Genomic DNA, 22,167 nt, shown 5'->3' with positions numbered 1-22,167 from the left:
GCACTCAGTGTGACTATATAATCTGTCATTTGAGAAACTTCATCATTTCAGTATGTTAAAGGCAAGTCTTCTTTAAATCAATGATTTTTTTAAAAGTCCCATTCTCCTATATGGGCCAGGTTCTCTAGCTGGGTTTATGATGTACCATGATGGTATTTTTTTCTACCAACTTTCCCAGGGATTGAGTCATCCTGAATTTGAATAACTGGGTAAGGGAGATTCAATCAATACTTAATTTCTGAAATTATTATATAGTCTAATATATTACTAAACAATATTATTCCTGATATTAAATCCTGGTGTTCTTTTTTGGCCCAATCCAAAGTTCATTAAAGATAATAGGAGTTTCTCCATTGACTTAAATGGATGTGGTTCAAACCCTTTGGCAATATTATACTATTGCTGACAGTTATTCATTGTTACATCTTGCATCCTTGACCAGTTCTCTCTTCCCTTCCTCCAGTACCCACCAACATTAGTAATCTTGTGATACTGCCTCTAGTTCTGGTGTCCACACTTCAAAAATGATGTTGATGAGTTGGAAAGGTTCAGAGAAGAGTTTCAAAAATATCTTTTTCTGGGAAATCTGCCTTATAATGAAAGACTAATTAAGATCAATCTATTTAGTTTACCCAAGAGACAGTTAAGAGATGGGTTGTTCACAATCTACAAGTACCTACATGGGAAAAAGATTTCTGAGAGGAGATGGCTCTTTATTCTAGGAGAAAAAGACATAACAAGATCCAGTGGTTGCAACTGAAACTAGAGAAATTCAGATTAGAAATAAGGCACAGATTTTTAATGGGGAAGGTAATTAACCATGTGAATAATTTATCTACAACAGGATGGATTGTCCACCACTTAAGTCTTTATACCAAGACCAGATATGTTTTTAAAAGATATGCTATAGCTCCAGCAGAAGTTATGTGCTTGATGAGGTGAGGGTCTATGGCTCATATTAAGTAGGTTAGGCAAGATTATCAAAAAGTTCCCTTCTGGCCTTAAAATCTCTGAATCCCTTTATGAATCTATCCCCTTCATGTAGGTATTCCTGCTTCTTTCTCATACTGAGTGAAGTTCTGGAACAGCCTTCCAAGGGGAGTAGTGGGGGCAAAAGACGTATCTGGCTTCAAGACTAAGCTTGATAAATTTATGGAGCAGATTGTATAATGGGATAGCCTAATTTTGGCAATTAATTCGTCTTTGACTATTAGCGGTAAATATGCCCAATGGCTTGTGATGGGATGTTAGATGGGGTGGGATCTGAGTTACTACGGAGAATTCTTTCCTGGGTATCTGGCTGGTGAGTCTTGCCCACATGCTCAGGGTTTAGCTGATCGCCATATTTGGAGTTGGGAAGGATTTTTCTCCAGGGCAGATTGGCAGAAGCCCTAGGTGGGTTTCGCCTTCCTCTGCAGCCTGGGGCATGGGTCACTTGCTGGAAGGTTCTCTGCACCTTGAAGTCTTTAAACTATAATTTGAGGACTTGAATGGCTCAGACACAGGTTTGATATAGGAGTGGGTGGGTGAGATTCTCCAGCCTGCATTGTGCAGGAGGTCAGACTAGATGATCATAATGGTCCCTTCTGACCTTAAAGTCTATGATTTTATATTTGTATGCAGATAAATTACTTTTGAAAGGGAGAAGTAGCCTTATTTTCAGAAGATCGGGGTTCTTCCCTTTCATGAATCGAGATCTTTTCAAGTCTCCCAAAAATTTAGGCACCCTTTACAAATTTGAAAATCTTCATCCAGATTTCAAATCCTTATTCAGATACTCCAACGCTTTTGTGGATCAGCACACAGAGGGATCTGTAACACATCTCACTTGTGGGTTACTCTTGCAGGAATAAAAGGGTGATTTAATGCTATTTGTGAAGAATGCTGTACAAACATATTCAGCTATTCTTATTTGGAGAAAAAATTGCATATACTTACACTGTAAGTGAAAACACTTAGAACAGTTAAATTGCAATTCATTATCTATTTGCATGTTGACCTTAAATTTATTCTTAAGTTTTCTATCTAGGTTTGCCTTCAGTCAAATGCTAAATTCGAAAAGGGGTTATTTTAGGTATTTCTCTCAGATCTCCCAGAACGGCTTTTAGTGCTTTATGGCTCGGAGAAAAATTGGGTGTAATATTTGAAGTTGGTGTGAGGACTGAACAGTGTGAGAAAAGTGAGTAACTGTATGGAGACTTGGCACAGTCTTGCAGAAACTTGTTGTGCTAAAAAATTGGAATACCAATGTACATTCAATACTGGCAAAGTTAATGTACAAGTAATGCAAAGAATTTTTGTGGGTGGAAAAATCTGAAAGAAGAGATCAACCAAGAGTGTCATGAGCATTGGGAAGCTTGGTAATGGTCCAGATTTCAAACAGATACTTAACTACATTCTTCAGATATCTCTGAGAACCCCAGTTGCACCTCATGCATAAATGGTATGCTGGTTGTGCTAGTATCATTTCTAAATGGAATGTGGCCAGGCTTCTTTAAGCTAAACACTGGTAGGGAAACAATCCTGTCGTTAAATGTCCTTGTCATATTTGCCTTAATTTCTCTGATTGGATGCAGACGTTGCTTTGGAGAGTGTTTCAGTGCCTTTATCACTTCAATTACCATCAGTTCACACTCAGTTCATAACGGCAGAATTATTGAGCAAGTGACTAGTTCACCATCACTTGGATCTTTTCAACATCAACGTATATTTCCTCTATTTCACTATCGTCTAGGCAGTTTTCTTCTTAGCAAATTAACTTTAAAATGGTTTCAGGACTAAAAAAAAGTGGCTAAGATATATTACTTGGGTCATTCTTTATTTCAACATTAGATTAACCTTTCATGGATTAGAATGGCCTGTCTATGGGAGTAAGGGTGACGCCAACATATAGTAGTACTGGAGATCTTTCTTCAGCTCCGTCAGAGCAAATTCAAGGTAGTAAAATTTACTAACATATGGACATTATTTTGTGATATGTTGCTATGAAAATCCTAAATATGTGAACTTAATATGTATATTAAATACTAAAGTCAACATAATTAACCAAAGCATGAAGTTGCATCCCTGACCATCTTGGCTAATACCCACTGATGGACTCATCCTCCATGAATTTATCTACCGATAATTCTTTTTTTAATCCAATTATATGTAACCCTTCTGCCCCTCTGAGTTGGCAGCAACAAGGGCCGGGTTCAGTATCCAGGGGTTCCGTTTCAGTAACACAATGTATAACCGGCTCGAGCCCCCACCCAGTGACCTGGGACACTCACATACCACACCCCCCTGGGCGCCTCTAGGAGGCAATACTTCCCCTCTTGCAAGCACGGAGTCTGAGTGTAGCAAACTCTTTTTAATAAAGGAAGGAATTAATGCGGCATCCCATTGGAGAAACACCACAAACAGGGTTATAACACAAACCGTAAACAAAAACCCACCTCCAAGTACGTTTGGCACTGTCCTTTTTCCCCGTAGGGTTTTAAGTCCAATCACCCCAAAGTCCAACAACCCAAAAGTCTCTGGTCAATGCCACCCCAGAGTTCGAGAGTTTATCTGTAGAGGTCCCTCCCCCCCAGCCTGGATAGAAAGGGGCACCTTACGTGGTCCGGGGCCAACTGCCCTGCCTCTCCGTGGGTTCTGCTTCCGCCTTCTCCACGAACTGCTCCGCTTTACCAGCCGCTCCACGCTGCTCCTCCAGCCGTCCTCAGAAACTGCTCCGCTCCACCAGCTGCTCTGCTCCATGAGCTGCTCCAGTTCTCTCTGCAAACTGCTCGGCTCCGCTCGCTCTGTGGGCCGCTCCACCCGTCCCACAGCTACTCCGCTCTGTCAGCCGCTCTGCTTCCACCAGCTGTCCCGTGATCCGCTCCAGCCATCCCCCCAACTGCTCCACTCCGCCAGCCGCTCTGCTCCACAGCATATCTTCAGGCTCCCCCACTAGTTAGCACAGTACTCAGTGCTCTCAGCTCAGTTATTTCAGCTCTTTAGTGATTTCAACTCTTAGTGATCTCAGCTCTTAGTGGGGGAGCCCCAGTGCGAGTGCACCATTAGCCCAAAGTGATTTCAGCTCAGTAACCTGTATTTAAATTCTTAAGGGAATAAAAAAATCAGCTCTGACATTCTACAGTGGAGAGAGGAGGGAGTGCAACTGGTGCTTCTGGCTCCACAAGGAGACTGCACCACCAGGCACAGATACCTGTCCCCCAGCCTCTCTCAATTCTCTGGGTTTTGGAACCCATGTCCCATGTCTAGCCAGTACCACCCAACTGAGGGTGAGCAATTTGTCACCAAGCAGTCCCACAGCTTGGGAGTCTGGGATAGGGTAGGCGTGCCTATGCAAATACACTCTCTGAAATTCTTTCCACCAGATGTCAGTGTAGAGCTTATCCTGACTCTGCTTACATATATTTTTGGCCTTCACAACATCCCATGGCAACAGGTTATATAGGTTGACTGTGCGTTGTGTGAAGAAGTACTTCCTTTTGTTTGTTTTAAACCTTGGTTCTTGTGTTATGTGAAGGGGTGAATAACACTTCCTATTTCACTTTCTCCATATCATTCATGATTTTATAAACCTCTCATACCCCCCTTAGTCATCTCTTTTCCAACATGAATAGCCCCAGTCTTTTTAATCTCTCCTCATATGGAAGCTGTTCCAGACCCTTAATAATTTTGGTTGCTCTTCTCTGTACCTTTCCCAATTCTAATATATATTTTTGAGATGGTGCAACCAGAACTACGCACAGTATTCAAATTGTGGATGTAACATGGATTTATGTAATGGCATTATGATGTTTTTGGTCTTATTTTATATCCCTTTCTTAATGGTTCCTAACATTCTGTTTGCTTTTTTTGACTTCCATTGCTCACTGAGAGGATGTTTTTAGTGAACTATACACAATGACTCCAAGATCTCCTTCTTGAGAGGTTACAGCTAATTCAGACATCATTATTGTGTATGTATAGTTTGGATTATGTTTTCCAATGTGCATTACTTTGCATTTATCAACGTTGAATTTTATCTGCCATTTTGTTGCCCTGCCACCCAGTTTTGGGAGATCTCTTTTTAACTTTTCGCAGTCTGCTTTGGACTTAACTATCTTAGGTAGTTTTGTATCATTTGCAAACTTTGCCACCTCAGTGTTTACCCCTAAATCCAGATATGAATATTTTGAACAGCACTGCTTCTAGTGCAGATTTCTGGGGAACACCACTATTTACCTCTCTCCATTCTGAAAACAGACCATTTATACTTACCCTTTGTTTTCTGTTTTTTTTTTTTTAACCAGTTACTGATCCATGAAAGGACCTCCCTTATTATCCCATGACTCCTTATTTTGATTAAGAGTCTTTGGGGAGGGATCTTGTCAAAGGCTTTCTGAAATTCCAAGTATGCCATAGTCACTGGATCACTCTTGTCCACATGTTGGTTGACCTCCGGAAAGAATTCTAATAGATTTCTGAGGCATGATTTTCCTTTACAAAAGCTTTGTTGACTCTTGCCTAAAAAATATGTTCATCTATGTGTTTGGTAATTCTGCTCATGTTAGAACACAAGTCCCCTAAGTAAGGCAGTTACAAGATACTAACATGCAGGAAGAAATCTCCCTCACATCCTCTGTAGTGAAGACTGTTGCAAAGAATTCATTTAGCTTCTCCACAATGGCCCTGTCTTCCTTATGTGCTCCTTTACCACTTCAATCATCCAGTGGCCACAGTGATTGTTTGTCAACTTACTGTTTCTGATGTACTTAAAAAAAATTGCTATTAGTGTTTGAGTCTTTTGCTAGTAAGTCTTCAAATTCTTTTTTGGCCTGCCTAATTATACTTGACTTACCAGAGTTCATGCTTCTTTCTATTTTCCTCAGTAGAATTTGATTTTCAATTTTAAAAGGATTCCTTTTTTTCTCTAACAACTTCTCTTAATCTGTTTAGCCATGGTGGCATTTTTTGGTCCTCTTATTATTATTTTTAATTTGGGATATACATTTAATTTGAGCACCTATTGCGGTGTTTTTAAAAAGTTTCCATGCAGCCTGCAGGCTTTTCATTGCAGGAGATTTTAAAGTTGTTTAAAGGTTTGTATTTAAGATTCTCTCCTAAGATACTTTGCAGACATTGGACCAGATCCTCAGGTGGGGTAACTGAGTGTAGTTCCATTGACTACAACAGATTATTAAAGCAACAATTTTAATAATGTTAGGTTTTTATATAATCTTTGTATTTTTCAAGAAAAACTATACTGCACACTGCTTTCTCCCTGGAATAATTCTTTCTGTAACACTAAGATGCTTGGGTTCAAATCACATTAAACAACATTATTATTGTTCTCCTTTCTAATAATAACAAAAAGGTTGGCTTCCAGGGAGGATCAGAAAATGTAATTGCATGCTATGGTAATTTGGCAGTCTTTCTGGAAAAAAAGAAACAACTATACACGACTTAAAAAGCCATAGTTTCAAAAACTTAGCTCATTTCTGAGTCTGACACACATAATTTTGCCAGCCTAGGGAGGCATCAGATTTTTTGTATGTGTAAGACTTATGGCCAGAAGTCCTAGAGTAATGAGCTCGCTGTTAACACCTATTGGTGAATAGGGAGAAGAGTGGTCCAGAGATCTCCAGATGCATAGGGGACAGCATAGAGAAAGGAGTCCTCTGCTGGTAGCTGTTGGTGAGCAAGGGAAAATGATTGAGTGGGCCAGGCACTGTCACAGTCTGGGGCATTTTGAGTTTTGGAGCAATAAAATGCCATTATCTTTGTTGGGAAATTAAAAGACAAGAAAACTGCCCTGAAGTGACTATGGTGAAGGGTCAGTTTACCCTAGTGGATAGGGCTAAAGGGAGAAGAGGAGGGAAATAGCTCCTGGTTTTTTATTGGTTTGTTTTTGCTGGGAGTGCATTTCTGGTGGTAAGGACTCTGTTAAGGGATTTACATACAACTGATCTCTCTCCAAAGAGTCAGCACAAAAGCATCTTCAAGACAATGGATGCTTTTGAGATAGCAGGTCTGAGCTGAGGTGGATTTGAGCTGGTGAACAGGGCTAAGGCAGCTTTGAGACCACAGACAGAGCTGAATTGAGGTGGCACTGAGGTGGCTTGGGCTGAAGGCTTGAGGGACTCTGGTGCAGGCCTCCTTGTCCAGTAACCAAAGCTGGCATCACTTCAGCTGAGTCAGGTGGTAAAACCCCCCCCCCCGCCCCCCCAAGTAGCCCAGCCAGCCTTTCTCTTCAGGGCTAGAGACTGACCTGCCAAAATTCTCAGACTCCTCCAGCTCTAGACAGCAAATTGTAAGTGGGGGAAGCTGAGAAAGAGGCAAGTGGCTAAAGCTTACTGGCCACTCACAGCTGTGAAAGGAGTTTGCAGAGTGGAAGTCTTACGTAATAGATATTATTGATTTATTAATTGCTGGCTTCCCAAGTTTATACTCTTGCCCCCACCCCCATTTCCCCATTAGAATAAAGTTCTCATTGTTTTAAACTCCTGGGCTGAGTGCTTGTGAGTGGGAAATATTGCCTGTCAAGAGTGCCCAGGGTGATATATATATAGTTTCACAGGTTTCTGGTTGGGAGCTTGAGCTGATATTGTTTCAATTTTCAAAAGTAATCCCATTAGAAAATTGAACCTAGCTCTTTTTTGCTGCCCACAGCACCTGGCAGAAAGATTACATGTGCTTTAATTAGTTAGCATTTGTAAGTTCATTTATTTGTACACAGAAAAATTGATCTTTCCAGAAGTAGGTAGAAAAGATCACCAAACTGAGCACCAACTATCAAAGAATTGTAATATTCAAATGTAGTCCAAGTTTTTGGAAGATAATTTATGGATGTTTTTCTAGTCCCTGAAGTGCATAAATAGGCATAATTTTAGAAAGAATACCTGAGATGCTATTACTTTAAAAGTATGATTGAAACATGCCAATCTTAGAACTATTGATTTGAGGGATAAGTAAATTCTCCCTAAGTAAAAGGAGATAATACTGTTTATGAAGCTAGTTGCTCTCAGAAGTACAAAAAGCTATTCCTAACCATTTTTTGGTGTTCTTCCTCTTGGCCATGTCTTTCCTGCTGAAAAGCTAAGTAAGGCATTCAGAAAAATAAGCATCTGCTTTTGCTTATTTGGGTTGTGTAACCCCTTTAATTTTTAAGCTAACAAAATTTAAACTAATTGTGGTTGGAAGGCGAGAGCTCCCGACCAAATATTAGCCTATATATTAATGCTCCATATGCTCCTTGGCATTCAGTTTCATGTGAAACATAATCAGATTGGAACTCTTTCAACCTGGAATCCTCCCATCTGCTGGAACAGCCTTCTGCCCCCACATAAATGCAACCCTAACCCTTTCTTTTAAACTGAGAGAAAGGGGCAATCCACCTCAGCCCCCTTTTGATCCTCTCCCCAGCCCGTGCTCCCTTTGAATGCCCAGGGTGCATGGCAATGTGAGAGAAACAGAGTGAAGGATAGCCACAGAAAACATTGACCTCCATGGCTGCCCATACTATACAGCCATGTGCACAGCTTCAGGTATCTTCCTGACATCAAAGTCTTTCTCATTCCTTTCAGTCTCTCTACTTAAATACAAGAAGACAGGCCGCAGAGGACTGTGGATGACCTCTTAGTGTAACAAAGGTATTGCAAGTAAGAAACTGATATGTACTGCCTGGGTCCAGGTATGTGACATGGATCAGGATTAGGAAGGGTTAAATCCTTGCCATGCAGCTGGGGTCAGTATCCACTGACTCCAGTGGCTTCTGCTGTAACTGACAACAAATGTTCAGTAGTCCCTAAGGAGTACTAAGCTCAACCCAGACCGTTGACATCGACACATACTTTCCTGTTAAAAGTATGAGCATGGCAACTAATATTACCTGGACAAATATGGGAGAAGTACCATGAAGGCTAAATCCCTCCTTCCCCAGCCTTTATTACAGCTCCCTTTCCTGTTCTAGATTCCTGTCTTTCACCCCAGCTCTGAGATTTGGCTTCCATATCTGTCATTTTCGCTGACACAGCTATCACCATACCTCTTTGTGTTCCCTCTATCAACTAAACCAAAATAGGGCTTCCCTCCTTTTTCAGGGTCAGAGGTGCAGTGGCTGATGAAACTTGTCTCTCTTTATTCTGGTTCCCTTTACACGTTTACGGATTTTGGGAACCACTTCTCTAAGAAATCAACCATAACATGACCATTAGCACAGTCAGCTTGGCCTACAATCACCCTCTCTAGCTATATGAGACAGAAATCCTCTTCTCAGTAGACAGGATTTTAATTGGATTCACGTAATTTCATTGCTTAATGTTTCCAATGCTCATAGCTATGGCGATCTATTGCATGAAGCAAGCAGAGTTCAAATTGAGTTCTTTGTCTGCAGTTTTCACTATATCATCATGAGGCTCCTCATTGTCTGTGGATTGAAAATTAGATGATACAACTTTTCTTTATTCTCTTTTTTCACAACACAGGCTCTTACCTATCACTGCCCCAAAATCTACAAGGCTTTGATAAGAACATTAATCTTGGATGGGGCAAACTTTCTCCAACTAATGTTTAAAAAAGAAAGTTCAGGACATGACATACTGAAATCTAAAATCCCAATTCCTTTGCATCATAAACAGATTCTCAAAATGAGGGGACTTATTAACAACAAACAAAAAAAATCTTTTTTTACCAGATTTAAATGTTATTTATATAATAAGTTACACTATTATCAAATTATTCTAAAGGGACGCTGACAAGATATTTTAATTCTTCTTCGAGTGCTTGCTCATATCCATTCCAATTAGGTGTGCGTGCGCTGCGTGCACGTTCGTTGGAGACTTTTTACCCTAGCAACACTCGGTGGGCCGGCAGGCGCCCCCTGGAGTGGCGCCGGTATGGCGCCTGATATAAACCCCTGCTGGCCCGCCCGCTCCTCAGTTCCTTCTTACCGCCCGTGTTGGTTGTTGGAACTGTGGAGCACGGCTAGCTGTTCTCCACCTCCCTAGCGTTTCACTCCTGTGTAGTATCATGTATATAGTTCTTTTACTGTAGTTCTAGTTAGTGTTTAAAATTAGTAATTTATAGTTCTGTATATAGTTATAGAGGATCGGGGGTTCACCCCCTTTTCCTCCCCCCGGTACCGGGGCCCATGCCCGGTTCACCGGGTTTCAAACCTTGTGCAGCCTGTCATCGGCCGATGCCCACAGGAGATCCGCACAACTCCTGTCTGAGGTGCCTAGGCGAGTCCCACCTTGCGGACAAGTGCCGGATCTGCAAGGCATTTAAACCCCGGACAAAGAAAGAGCGGGACAGTCGCTTAAAGCAGCTCTTGATGGAGGCAGCGCTGACTCCCCCACCGTCGGCACCAACTCCGGCACCGGGACCAAGCGTTTCGTCCGCTCCAGACCGCCCAGCACTGACAAGGGCTTCGCTTCCCCGCCCTTCACTGGCCCAACACCCCAGCCGGCACCGCTTCCTCTCCTCGAGGAGCAAGAAGCACAAGGCTCCTGCGGCACCTACAACTGCACCGCAGTCGGAGCGTACTTCCAAACCGGACCGCCCGGCACCGTCATCTGCAGTGGCACCGAGTATCTCCGCACCGTCGATTCCAGCTCCTCAGGAGCCGTTGAGTCCGGTGCCTCTCAGCTCCCCAGCATGACCTGCGGTTGAGCTCGTCGCGCCCTCCACACAGGAGACCTTCTCCTTGGCACGCGACCTCATTGCTCTCACAGAGCCCGAATTGCCCCAACCCCCGGCACCGCCAGTGCGGGTTATTCAGTCGATGGGCAAGCCCACCATGGTGCGGCTGCGTTCGCCGGGCACTACCGAGCAGCGTCAGTCCTGCTCCAGATCTAGAGATTACTCTCAGCGTCGTCCCGCTGTGTCAGGAAGCAATACGCCTGTGGGACTTTTGTATAGCCCACTCTATACATCTAGTAGCCTCCTTTCTCCCGGGAGTACGGAACACCCTTGCGGATCACCTGAGCAGATCCTTTCTATCCCACAAATGGTCCATCTGTCCGGACGTCCTTTATTCGATTTTCCAGAGGTGGCGGTTTCCCCGCATAGACCTGTTTGCCTCCAGATCAAATAGGAAATGCCAGGTGTTCTGCTCTCTACAGGGTCGCTCCCCGGGCTCCCTGTCGGACGCATTCCTGATCCCTTGGACGGGACATCTCTGTTACGCCTTTCCACCCTTTCCTCTCATCCAGTCCTGATCAAGCTCTGGAGAGACAGAGCCCGCCTCATCCTGATCTCTCCGGCTTGGCCGCGGCAGCCCTGGTACACCATGCTGCTAGACCTGTCCCTGGCAGATCCAATTCCCCTGCCTCTTTGGCCAGATCTGATCACGCAAGACTTCGGCAGGATGCGCCATCCGGACCTACAGTCCCTCCATCTGACTGCATGGCTCCTGGCTGGTTAAGCCAGTTGGAGTTGCGCTGTTCCGCAGCAGTACAACAAGTGTTGCTGGGCAGCAGGAAGCCTTCCACACGTTCAACTTACCTCGCGAAATGGAAGCGCTTCTGCCACTGGTGCAACCAGCATGGCCATTCTCCACTTTCCATATTAGTCCCCACTATTCTGGACTACATGTGGTCTCTCAAGCAGCAGGGATTGGCGATCTCTTCTCTACGAGTACATCTCGCTGCTATATCCACCTTCCATCTGGCGAGGCTGGCAAGTCAGTTTTTTCCCACCCTATGGTGTCAAGATTCATCAAGGGCTTGGAGCGACTATACCCTCAGGTCAAACGGCCTACCCCTACTTGGGACCTGAACCTCATCTTAACCAGGCTCATGGCGCCTCCCTTCGAACCTTTAGCCACATGCTCGCTGCTGTACCTGTCCTGCAAAGTGGCCTTTCTAGTCGCTATCACCTCGGCTAGACGAGTCTCGGAGCTTCGGGCACTGACTGTGGACCCTCCATATACTGTATTCCATAAGGACAAGGTACAGCTGCGCCCACACCCGGCGTTCCTCCCTAAGGTCGTCTCCGCCTTTCATGTCAACCAGGACATCTTCCTGCCAGTCTTTTGCCCAAAGCTGCATTCCTCCAGATGGGAGCAACAGCTCCATTCTTTAGATGTCCAAAGGGCTCTCGCCTTCTACATTGAAAGGACCAAACCCTTCCGCCGTTCACCTCAATTTGTTTGTGGCAGTGGCGGAACGCATGAAGGGCATGGCAATCTCCTCCCAGCGTATCGCATCCTGGGTGACATCCTGCATTCGGGCATGTTACGACTTGGCCTTATTTGCTCACAGACTGGCTAACCTAGTAAGGAGGGCTTTAAACTAGGTTCGACGGGGACAGGTGAGCAAACCCCACAGGTAAGTGGGGAACAAGACCTGGGAGATGGGTTGGAAACAGGAGGGAGCATGGGCTATAATGGCAGAGAGAAAGGAGGGTCAGGGCAAACCTGGGAGGCAAGATCAAACCAGTATCTTAGATGCCTATATACAAATGCAAGAAGTATGGGTAATAAGCAGGAAGAACTGGAAGTGCTAATAAATAAATACAACTATGACATTGTTGGCATTACTGAAACTTGGTGGGATAATACACACGACTGGAATCTTGGTGTGGATGGGTATAGTTTGCTCAGGAAGGATAGACAGGGGAAAAAGGGGGGAGGTGTTGCCTTATATATTAAAAATGTACACACTTGGACTGAGGTGGAGATGGACATAGGAGATGGAAGTGTTGAGAGTCTCTGGGTTAGGCTAAAAGGGGTAAAAAACACGGGTGATGTCGTGCTGGGAGTCTACTACAGGCCACCTAATCAGGTGGAAGAGGTGGATGAGGCTTTTTTCAAACAACTAACAAAATCATCGAAAGCCCAAGATTTGGTGGTGATGGGGGACTTCAACTATCCAGATATATGCTGGGAAAATAACACCGCGGGGCACAGACTATCCAATAAGTTCCTGGACTGCATTGCAGACAACTTTTTATTTCAGAAAGTTGAAAAAGCTACTAGGGGGGAAGCTGTTCTAGACTTGATTTTAACAAATAGGGAGGAACTTGTTGAGAATTTGAAAGTAGAAGGAAGCTTGGGTGAAAGTGATCATGAAATCATAGAGTTTGCAATTCTAAGGAAGGGTAGAAGGGAGTACAGCAAAATAGAGACAATGGATTTCAGGAAGGCGGATTTTGGTAAGCTCAGAGAGCTGATAGGTAAGGTCCCATGGGAATCAAGACTGAGGGGAAAAACAACTGAGGAGAGTTGGCAGTTTTTCAAAGGGACGCTATTAAGGGGCCAAAAGCAAGCTATTCCGATGGTTAGGAAAGATAGAAAATGTGACAAAAGACCACCTTGGCTTAACCACGAGATCTGGCGTGACCTACAAAATAAAAAGGCGTCATATAAAAAATGGAAACTAGGTCAGATCACAAAGGACGAATATAGGCAAATAACACAGGAATGCAGAGGCAAGATTAGAAAGGCAAAGGCACAAAATGAGCTCAAACTAGCTATGGGAATAAAGGGAAACAAGAAGACTTTTTATCAATACGTTAGAAGCAAGAGGAAGACCAAGGACAGGGTAGGCCCACTGCTCAGTGAGGAGGGGGAAACAGTAACGGGAGACTTGGAAATGGCAGAGATGCTTAATGACTTCTTTGTTTCGGTCTTCACTGAGAAGTCTGAAGGAATGTCTAGTATAGTGAATGCTTACGGGAAGAGGGTAGGTTTAGAAGATGAAATAAAAAAAGAGTAAGTAAAAAATCACTTAGAAAAGTTAGATGCCTGCAAGTCACCAGGGCCTGATGAAATGCATCCTAGAATACTCAAGGAGTTAATAGAGGAGGTATCTGAGCCTCTAGCTATTATCTTTGGGAAATCATGGGAGACGGGGGAGATTCCAGAAGACTGGAAGGGGGCAAATATAGTGCCCATCTATAAAAAGGGAAATAAAAACAACCCAGGAAACTACAGACCAGTTAGTTTAACTTCTGTGCCAGGGAAGATAATGGAGCAGGTAATTAAAGAAATCATCTGCAAACACTTGGAAGGTGGTAAGGTGATAGGGAATAGCCAGCATGGATTTGTAAAGAACAAATCGTGTCAAATTAATCTGATAACATTCTCTGATAGGATAACGAGTCTTGTGGATAAGGGAGAAGTGGTGGATGTGATATACCTAGACTTTAGTAAGGCATTTGATACGGTCTCGCATTATATTCTTATAGATAAACTAGGAAAGTACAATTTAGATGGGGCTACTATATGGGTGCATAACTGGCTGGATAACCGTACTCAGAGAGTAGTTATTAATGGCTCCCAATCCTGCTGGAAAGGTATAACAAGTGGGGTTCCGCAGGGGTCTGTTTTGGGACCGGCTCTGTTCAATATCTTCATCAACGATTTAGATGTTAGCATAGAAAGTACGCTTATTAAGTTTGCGGACGATACCAAACTGGGAGGGATTGCAACTGCTTTGGAGGACAGGGTCAAAATTCAAAATGATCTGGACAAATTGGAGAAATGGTCTGAGATAAACAGGATGAAGTTCAATAAAGATAAATGCAAAGTGCTCCACTTAGGAAGGAACAATCAGTTTCACACATACAGAATGGGAAGAGACTGTCTAGGAAGGAGTATGGCAGAAAGAGATCTAGGTGTCATAGTAGACCACAAGCTTAATATGAGTCAACAGTGTGATACTGTTGCAAAAAAAGCAAACGTGATTCTGGGATGCATTAACAGGTGTGTTGTAAACAAGACATGAGAAGTCATTCTTCCGCTTTACTCTGCGCTGGTTAGGCCTCAGCTGGAGTATTGTGTCCAGTTCTGGGCACCGCATTTCAAGAAAGATGTGGAGAAATTGGAGAGGGTCCAGAGAAGAGCAACAAGAATGATTAAAGGTCTTGAGAACATGACCTATGAAGGAAGGCTGAAGGAATTGGGTTTGTTTAGTTTGGAAAAGAGAAGACTGAGAGGGGACATGATAGTAGTTTTCAGGTATCTAAAAAGGTGTCATCAGGAGGAGAGAGAAAACTTGTTCACCTTAGCCTCCAATGATAGAAGAAGAAGCAATGGGCTTAAACTGCAGCAAGGGAGATTTAGGTTGGACATTAGGAAAAAGTTCCTAACTGTCAGGATATTAAACACTGGAATAGATTGCCTAGGGAAGTTGTTGAATCTCCATCTCTGGAGATATCTAAGAGTAGGTTAGATAAATGTCTATTAGGGATGGTCTAGACAGTATTTGGTCCTGCCATGAGGGCAGGGGACTGGACTCAATGACCTCTCGAGGTCCCTTCCAGTCCTAGAGTCTATGAGTCTATGTTCCTACGGGTCCTCTTACTTCCCATTCTACCCTGGCTCAAACTTCATCTGCGGCGTTTTTGGCCCATATCCCCATACAGGAAATCTGCTGCTTGGCCACCTGGTCTTCCGTACACACCTTTGCATCACACTATGCACTGGTCCAGCAGGCTAGAGATGATGCCGCCTTCGGCGCAGCGGTTTTACATTCCGCAACATCTCGCTCCGACCCCACTGCCTAGGTAAGGCTTTGGAGTCACCTAACTGGAATGGATATGAGCAAGCACTTGAAGAAGAAAAGACGATTACTCACCTTTGTAACTGTTGTTCTTCGAGATGTGTTGCTCATATCCATTCCACACCCGCCCTCCTTCCCCACTGTCGGAGTAGCCGGCAAGAAGGAACTGAGGAGCGGGCGGGCCAGCAGGGGTATGTATCAGGTGCCATACCGGCGCCACTCCAGGGGGCGACCTGCCAGCCCACCTAGTGTTGCTAGGGTAAAAAGTCTCCGACAAACGTGCACGCGGCGCGCACACACCTAATTGGAATGGATATGAGCAACACATCTCGAAGAACAACAGTTACAAAGGTGAGTAACCGTCTTTTACAGGTGCACAACAGTTGATGTTTTATAAAACGAAGTCTTAATTTAGAAATTCTGCTGATTTTTTTTTCATATTTTTTTCCATATACCGAATTATTCAAAAAAGAGGTCAATAATTTATAGGTGCTACACATAAATAAAAGATGTCATTCACTGCCATAGTATGTGTGAAAAGTTTTTTTTTCCTCATTCATATAACTTTGTATATTGCCAAAACAATTTTTGAAAATACCAAATTTTACCTGTGAAACTTGTTGCCAGGGGATGTTGTGAAAGCCAAAACTATAACGGGGTTCAAATAAGAACTAGATAAGTTCATGGAGGGTAGGTCCATGTATGGCTGAAACCTCATGCTCTGGGTGTCCCTAGCCTCTGACTGCCAGCAGCTGGGAGAGAATGACAGTGGATGGATCACTCGATGATTGCCTGTTCTGTTCATTCCCTCTGAAGCACCTGGCATTGGCCACTGTTGAGAGACAGAATACTGGGCTAGATGGACAACTGTTCTGACCCAGTATGGCTGTTCTTATCCACAGAATTAATTTTCATGGACTAATTGAGTTTTGCACTGTGGACTATAAATATATTTAACAGAACTCTGCTATACCCATCAACAAGTAGGGAAGCCTCTATGGTACTGTCTGTTGAAGGACTACAGCAAAATAGGGATGGAATCAACATAATAAATACTCATCATCACAGTGCTATAAAATCATATTCACCACTGTGGATGGTGTAGAAAATATGGTGATCTGACTGTTGGGACAAATCCTTCTAACAGTGTTGCAAATGAGTAAGTTCATTTGTGAGTAGTCTCAGTGAAGCCAGTAGGATAACTCACATGAGTAAAGTTATTCATGTGCACAAGTATGTCATGATCAGGCCCACTGTTTGGGATAGCTGGTTGGCAGAAAAATGCCCAGTTGAATGGCAGACTTCAAATCATTTGCTGCTGTTTTGGGACACCAGAATTCTTCTCAAATCATTTGGCCCAGGTCTGGAACTAATCATGGAAAAAAACTATAGTGCAGTCTTTATAACCTGATTTTTATAGGCTGTACTAGTCTCTTGATATGCAGAGAATTCACACACTTAACTTCTTCACATATTGAAAAACAATGGTGCTGCTTTGTGTCCATGCAATTTGTGCTGTTTGCTGCCATGTCCACCTTGAGCTTCTATGGTGTTTTCTAATACTCTTTTTTATTAACTTTATTTGTATTATTATTAAAATTCATATTATTATTGCAAATATGATTGTGTCAAGCTATAAATTCCTCACCAATTTTTTAAAATCCCTCTGTGAGACAGAGTTGGAAATATATAAATGCTAAATTTTATGTTATTTTTCCATATTACCACGTCTGCAGTTCTATTATAAACTGTCATCTGTAGTATAATCAAAGGAAAATTGGTAGGAAATCTTACTGTAGTCCAAGGAGCATTCCTTTTTACATGAATTTACTGACTTTAACAGGATTTAAACAGCCTGGCTTGATTTGCAGCTTTCAGAAATTCTAGGAAAGACTGAGTCAGAAAAGAACTGGGATGTTTATGGGATGTCCCTTAAACTTACTTTGATTTACAAGTGTGTGTAATGTCATCAGAAATGCTTCCCCATTGAGTAGGAATTCTTCAATTGTTTTTTTTTTAAACAAGTCCACCTCACCTCATTTCAATCCAGAGTTTCTGGTACAACCTTTTCTATTGCTAGATAACACTATTGTCAGTTTCTAACTTAATCAACCAACAAGAAAAAAGCATAGATTCAATTAGTTTATTTCATGTCCCTTGATTTCTTTTTATTGTCTGGATTTCTGACACTGCATATTATTACTATTAGTAATAGTAGTAGTATTTATTTATTTATTTATTATTAATTGTTATAATACCCTAGTCATGGAGCAGGACTCCACGGTGCTAGGCAAACACAAACAAAAAAGGCAGTCACTGTCTCTCAGAGCTTACAATCTATATACAAATAAAAAATGAGACAACAGATGGAAGGAGGAGTGCAAGGAAACAACAGGACAATGTTGGTCAGCATGATAGGCACTGGTTTCTGCACACAAGCAGCCTAACCATTGTCAAGTTTTTTTTTCCTAGGCAGGGCCAGCTCTAGGGTTTTTGCTGCCCCAAGCAAAAAAATTTTTGTCTGCCCGCCACCCCAGGGTTCTCTCCCCTCCCGCCTCACCAGTGCCCTCCCCCACCCACACCCCGTGCCGTCCCAGCCCTGAGCTTTCTCCCCCCACCCCACCCAAACCCCCTGCCACCCCAGTACTAGGCTCTCCCCCTCACCCCACCCCACCGCACCCACATCCCCTGCCACCCCAGTGCTGGGCTCTCCCCCCCACTCCACCTGCACCCCCTGCTCCCCCCCACCAGTGCTGATTCCACCCACTCCCCCCTTGTCTCCAGCCAGTCCAGCGCTGGCAGGGTTGGGGTAAGCAGCTGGGCTCCTGAGACATGCCTCAGCCCAGGGTCCCTCCAGCCGGGGCTCCTGCTTCCAGGACTGGCTGGGACCCGGGAGGGCAGAGCCGGGGGACCGTCCCAGCATGGGACTGAGGAGCCGGAGCAGGGTAGCCGGAGAGGGAGTGGAGCCCCAAACAGCGGGATGTGGGCCCCGCATGGCAGCACCCTGCCCTCTATGGCCCCGCTGTGGCTGCTGTTGCTTCTGGCCACCCTGCCACTGTCCCTGGGCGGCTTGGGCTGCTTTGTCCAGCCCCGGCTGCAGCGCTGGAGAGTGGCCACCCTGTGGCATCTGCAAGTGGCTCCATGTGCCCCGAGGGGCGGCCCCCATCCTGAGTGTCCCCCCTGCCCGGCCCAGCCACAAGGTGTGGGCGCTGCTCCCTCGCAGTGCGAACCGCAGTGGCCAGAGGGTGCGACATGCTGCTGCTGCCAGGGCCGGCTCTAAGCTTTTACCACCTGAAGCAAAAAAAAAAAAGATGGCTAGAATGCCGCCCTTGAAAATGTGCCACCTCAAGCACATGCTTGGTTTGCTGGTGCCTAGAGCCGGCTCTGTTTCCAGGCATCCTGGCAAAGGAGAATTTTAAGGAAGGTTTTGAAGGAGGATGATAAGGTAACTTTGTAGATGTTTACGTGGAGCTCCGCCCAAGAATGAGGGACGGCACAGGAGAAAACACAAAGATGTGTGTTTGAAAATTTAACAGGTAGGCAATGATATGCTGTGGTCAACAAACAGAACAGAGCAATCAGCACTACCTCTAAAACCAAAGCCGCTATTGCACAATGTTCTCATTAGTATTAGCACTTGTTTACATGAACATTTAGTTTGTGGCAAGTTGTGGGGTAAATCTACCCCGCACTAGCCTGATGTGAACTAATGTCCATATTGACCCTGCTGCTGTGCACTAACAGTTCCCCAGTGCACTTTGATCTACGCTACTCTGAAATGGGAGTAGATCAAAGCGGACTAGGGAACTGTTAGTGCACGGCAGCAGAGTCTACATGGACACTTAGTTTTGATCCTGCGAGCACTTCAGCACATGCCTAACTTTAAGCACGTGTATTGTCCAAATAGATATTTACAGGATCAGAGTCTTGGTGTCTCAGTGCAGTTCCTGATGAACAGGTTTCCACACAAAAACTCCATCACCAAATGTATGGTATTAGCACACAGGTCAAGGATATGGAGTTGGTTGGATGGGCTGTGAAGCTTGAACTTCAGCGATCTCTGCAGTGCCTGTTCTTTGGATCAGTAAAGGATATCATTCTCCAGGGTTGTCAATGTAACACAGCAGGACTGAGGTCTAAGGTGTTAATACCAGTTGATTTTCTTTAGGGGAAATATTTTAATCCTTCCATTTCTAATAATTTATTTATAGTTAACTCTTGCAATCTTCTGCTTTTTTATCATCAATCTTTATTCTATTTATTTTACTTTGAATTATTATAATATTGTCTTTTTCCAGTCTTATAAATGACAGCAGCTCTGTGTAAGGGGACTGTTATCCCCTTACTAACATTCAGTGTGGGTGTTTTGGTTGCTAACTCCCAGCACTAAAAGGGGAGGGATCGATGGCAAATCAGGACCCTGAGACTGACAGTCCCCAGGAACAATGGCTCCAGGTCAGCCTGATTGACAGGGCGGGCAGGCTAATTAAAGAGACAGAAGGCCAGGGTGGCTCCCGTCCTCCCTGTGAGCTGGAATTGCCTGGGTCAGACAGAGTTGGGCCGAGCTAAGGCAAGAGTAGGGGCCCAAGCTAAGCTGTTGGGAGCAGAGCTGCAGCCCAAAAAGCCAGAGCACAGCCCAGAGAGAGCAGACCTGCCCTGGGAGCAGACCTGCAGCAACCAGAGCCAGAGGGGCCAGACAAGCAGCCCAGGAAGCAGGTGAGAGCTGAGAGAGAGACACAAAAGTAGCCTGCAAAGCAGCCCTGCCCTGGGAGCAGAGCTGTAGCAACTGGAGCCAGGGAGGCCAAAGAAGCAGCCCAGAGAGCTGAAGGCAGAGCAGCAGCAGCAGCAGCCGTGCTGAGGCAGTGTGGAGCTGGGGCTGGAGCAGTTCAGAGCTGGGTGCAGTGAGCAGCTGGGGAGAGCGAGGGGGACCCTGGGCAGTGAGCCCAGCACAGGGAGACATCTGAGCCAAGAGGCTCTGCAGGCCAGACTTGGAGGGGGATCATAACCCTGACAGAGCAGGGGTGACACTGGGGAGAAAGATCCTGCCACCCAGAGCCTGAGAGAGTGTGGCCACCACCAGAGCAACTGTCTGACCCGCAGCGTCCTTGCAGCACAGCCAGGGCCTGAGAAGGAGGCCTGGGACCTACAAGGAACAGACTGAAGTGCCCTGATGTCCAGAGACACTGTTTGTGATGGTCCCTGCCACAGAGCGGGGTGAGGTGTTTTCCTTTAATCTTTCCCATTTTTCCTTATTCTTTTTTAAAATTAATTCTTAATTAAACAACTTGTATTTGCTTTAAATTGTATGATGTGATCAGTAGATCAGGGAGGTGCGCAGTGCAAAGAGAGTATCCCTGAGTGGGGACATCCTAGCCCCTGTCCTGGGTGACCACAGCAGGGTTGGGGGTTGAGCCCCCAGGAATCCTGGGCCCAGCCTTGTTGGGGTTACGAGGACTCTGCCAGACAGGAGAGTGGAAGGGGAGTCCTCAAGGGCAGGGAGGCCTCTGGGTAAAGGAAGTGGGAGCAAGGACTCAGATCCTTTCCCTAGCCCACTTCACCGGGGTAGTGCAGAAGCCAGGAAAGTTCCCCACAGTAGCGGGACCATTCCCTCACTTACATCTGGACTCCTCTGGTTTTTGTTTGTTTGTTTGTTTTTATCACTAACACCCACATTTTTAGTTTTATACATTAGTGTATTTTGCCTTTTCAATTTTTTTTATTCTTCTGGAACCTCCAGATTTCATTGTCTTTTTCCAAGTGGCATAGTCAAAATTGCCAAATGTCTCATCTGGAATCACTTTCTTCTCAGTACGATGCAGTTGTGTTAGCCACATCACACTTAAAACGGAAATTAGATTCCCATTTAAATCAATTTTCATCCCATTCCTCTATGTCCAAACAATCCCTTGAAATGTCATATATCACAGAAAAGTTATTGGATGAGATCCTGGTCACAGTTGTTCCCCTTTGTGCCACATTGGATAGAAAACTATCTTAAACACCCATCTGGGGGTCCCTTTTATGTAAGGAATTCCTCAGGTGATGTAAAGGCCATGTAGCCTATTCTACAACACCCACTCAAGTCCCCTCAAGCGTGGGGCAACTGTCACTGAGGGAAGCCTCAGGTACTGCCTAAAGGAATCTGTAAGATCCACTTGCTTTGCAGAGCAGCATTAAGGGTGTTTAGGAGGGACTGAGGATCTGGCCAGGAATTAGCCTGTGAAAGTGGCCGTACATAACCCAGGAGGAGCTTCAAGAGGAAATTATATCTCACAGAGCTGCAGTACAGGGCAGTACAGGGCTTTCCCTACCCTCATATTCTGGGTGTGGAAGTAAATCATGTCACACTTTTTTAGAATGCAGCTTACTTCTCTCACCACTTGCACCCAGCCAATTACTCTGGCCCTGCTTGTACTATGTGAACACTCATGCTCTGTGAACACCCATGCTCTTCTCCCTCTCCCTCCTCTATGGGTTGTAGCCACAATCTGAGCGGTCAAGAAGGGGAATAAATGGGAGACCTTACTCCTGCTTACCCTATATGCAGCACAGCAAGGTCTAGGGATAACCTAGTCCTATATAAAAAATATATACAATCAGTAATATACAATATATGGTCGTCTTTGCATAACAGCAACAACAAAAGAACAAGGGAACAAAGTTAGAGTACCATGGGCAGTTTAAGTTG

Source organism: Gopherus flavomarginatus, chromosome 1, assembly GCF_025201925.1.
Source record: "Gopherus flavomarginatus isolate rGopFla2 chromosome 1, rGopFla2.mat.asm, whole genome shotgun sequence".
Taxonomy (NCBI): domain Eukaryota; kingdom Metazoa; phylum Chordata; order Testudines; family Testudinidae; genus Gopherus; species Gopherus flavomarginatus.
Note: the sequence above shows the minus strand (reverse complement) of the source record.